Here is a 3,526-nt window from a genome sequence, read left to right as displayed (position 1 = left end):
AGCAGAGGAGAATTTCAAGGGCATTTTCCACCCCATGCAAAGGACAAATGGGGAGTTCTAGAGTGTGTGAGGGAATGGTGGAAGAAGGGCCCAGCACAGGCCAGAATTTGAATTCAGAGGATACAGAAAAATTATTCATGGGGGTAGGAATGTCAAGAATTGTAAGAATCAAAAACAGAGGCTGTGAGCAAGGGTTCAATGACAGATCACACTTCAGCAGACACCAACGAACACACAAAGAGGAAAAGCCCTCCGTTTGCAATGAGTTTAGAAGAGACTTCAGTCATAAGTCAGCTCTTATTACACACCAGAGGACACACACAGGGGAGAAGCCCTATGTTTGCAGGGAGTGTGGGCGAGGCTTTACACGGAGGTCAAATCTCTTCACACACCAGAGGACACACACAGGGGAGAAGCCCTATGTTTGCAGGGAGTGTGGGCGAGGATTTACATGGAAGTCAAATCTCTTCACACACCAGAGGACACACACAGGGGAGAAGCCCTATGTTTGCAGGGAGTGTGGGCGAGGATTTACATGGAAGTCAAATCTCTTCAGACACCAGAGGACACACACAGGGGAGAAGCCCTATGTTTGCAGGGAGTGCGGGCGAGGCTTTACACAGAGGTCAGATCTCTTCAGACACCAGAGGACACACACAGGGGAGAAGCCCTATGTTTGCAGGGAGTGCGGGCGAGGATTTACACGGAAGTCAAATCTCTTCAGACACCAGAGGACACACACAGGGGAGAAGCCCTATGTTTGCAGGGAGTGCGGGCGAGGCTTTACACACAGGTCAAATCTCTTCAGACACCAGAGGACACACACAGGGGAGAAGCCCTATGTTTGCAGGGAGTGCGGGCGAGGATTTACACAGAAGTCAAATCTCTTCACACACCAGAGGACACACACAGGGGAGAAGCCCTATGTTTGCAGGAAGGATGGACAAGGCTTTACCAATAAATTGCATCTCAGCTACCAGAGAACAAATGTAGCCACCACACACTCCATACCCCAGCTCTGAGGGAGGTTCAGAAGAAGCCTACTGACCCCTTACACTCCCCAAGAATATAATGAGAGCAGATATAACAGGTTAAACAAATCCTCTACTTTCAGGGCAAGAGATGAGGTATACAAACGGGGGAAGGTTCCTTGAGTGTTTCTGGGTTATGTTGACGCCAATCCCCTCCATGGTTTTTTGGCCTCCTGTTCTAATAAATTTTGTGTGCATTCAAATCCAAACTCCACAGCATGTACCTCTTCCCCCCTTATCACTGAAAGCAGAAGGGTCCAGGAGGGCCAGAGAACTCATGCTCTTGGCCCAGGTCTCCACAGGAACTTAACCCCTGGAAAGGTATAAAAGTCAGGAGTGAATCTAGTTAGACCAGTAGAGAATTTCTGGGCCAGGGAGAGAAATTTAAGATTTGAGACAGACTCATCAGGGAAGGGAATGCCCTAGTCTCCTGGGAAACATGGTGTTTTCCCCTAATAGACGCCTGTCCTTTGCTGCCACCCTCCTCCCTTGGCTTCTCACGGCTCCTCTCTTGGTGTCCCTCCTCCCTTGTAGCCTCAGAGGTGAACACCGGGTGGGGGGAGGGACACACACGTGTGCATGTATACATACCTATGTGTATGTACATCCATGTGCCTGGCTCAGTCTGGGGCACCTCCTCTCTCTCACTCTCTCCTTGCTGGCATCAGGTGCACAGCACATGAATTCCATATCAGCCCACAGTGGGTTTGATTCTCAGATCTGCCCTCACCAGTTGTGTGACATAGAGCAAGATACTCAACCTCTCTGTGCCTGTTTTATAAGCTGGAGAATGGGAATGGTGACCCCAGCCCTTGGTTTGATGTTCAAAGTTGAGTAAGCATAGGCAGAATCTGGTACAGAGATGCCAAGAATACAAGTCCCTCCCTCTTTGTTACTCTCTCTCTTGCACAACTTTCAATGCCCATGTCTTCAAGGGCTTTAGCGCTGCACAAGGAAGATAAAAAGAGTAGGTAGGGTAGGGGGCGGGGAGCCAGATTCATAAATTGGACAGACACCAGTGCTTTCTCTGAACAGACTCAGCTACCCTGAGAAAGAGCTGTGAGGTCAGGGATGCAAAGTGGGTGGGTCCATCTCCCTCCAGGCCACTGCCCTTCCCACTGAGCCTGAGCAGCTCTGAACCCCCCTCAACACAGGCAGGCAGTACCGACAATAACCTGTAAACCCAGACGCTCACCCGGCCCTTCCGGAGAAGAGACTGTGGGGTCAGCATCCGCAGGAACTGGACGTACAGTAAGTGAGTCTCTGATCTCACTCACTGGCCCATCTGCATACAATGTTCACAGAGCCCATGGCTCAGCAGCTTCTACAGTACACTTACCTTGTGCCCGGGCCCCATATGGTTTAATGCACAGCTGTAGTCATCTGAAATTCTTAACTATTTTATCTTTAGACTTGTGCACGGTAAGTGAAGTCTGAAAGGACAGTGGAGCATGCCGTGAGCAGGGCAGATATGCACAAGTGAACGGCCACCCACTCACATGCAAGATCCACCCGCCCCGGGAGCACACAATTCCCAGGGACACAATGGGTGGAAGTAGCAAGACTGCAAGGGAACATGAAATAAGCATGTTACATGCACCACTGGGTAAGCGGGGATGTTGACATCTTTTCTTAGAACCAGAACTGACTTCCAATACAAAGAGGAGGCAATGGTGTTCTAGGAAGCACAATGAACGAGAGCCACTATCACATCCCTCCTGCAGGAGTTAGCTTCCTGCTTCTGAGGAATCGTATGCATCTCAGTCCAGTTCCTACAGGATGGCTTCATGGAGGCTAAATCCCAAGTCCCACACTTTACAGGAGATACCAAAAGGAGTATGGGCCATCCAGGGGGCACCCAAACCCCATGACTTCCAACAGTGATCCTTCTGTCCCTCTCCCTGTGCCTGGTTTGTGAACATTCTCTACATAAACTATGTGGATTTCAATAATAAATATTCATTATTATTTTCTCTAGTCCCTTATGCTTTTGTAAGGGAAGGTGAGTATTTGTGGCTTTCTTTCCCTATAGGAAGAGGGGACAATTCTCTTCCCTGTAAAGCCTCATGCTGAGAAAGCAGCCCAACCCTCAATGTTCTGTGACTTTAGCATGAGCCATTGCAGAAGGGGCAGAGTTAGGAATAATGCTGGCAGAGGAGCTCACAATATAGGGGGAGGAGAAGCCCCAAGCTGCCAGGTGATTCCTGCCTCCATTTCCCACCAGAACTGACCTGAAACTCTTCTGGGAAGCTGATCACTTCAAGATGAGGACAGGACTGTTCCTTCTTCCTCCCCTTCAGCAAAACCTCATTGCCAGTGTGGCCACCAGCCTGCAAGATGGCCCCCCAAAACCTACCTCTCATTACCACACCTTTGTGCACTCCCACCTTCACAGAACAGGGTTGACCTGTGCTGTGAAAATTACGGCGTATGACGCCCAAAGTGGCTTCGGCCTTGCTCTCACTATTTCACGAGGTCCCAGATCACCTCGTGCA

The sequence above is a fragment of the Lynx rufus genome, unplaced genomic scaffold, assembly GCF_022079265.1.
Source record: "Lynx rufus isolate CCGP_SWC_20201006 ecotype Redwood Valley unplaced genomic scaffold, mLynRuf1.p SCAF_16, whole genome shotgun sequence".
Lineage (NCBI taxonomy): Eukaryota > Metazoa > Chordata > Mammalia > Carnivora > Felidae > Lynx > Lynx rufus.
This window is presented reverse-complemented; position numbering follows the sequence as displayed.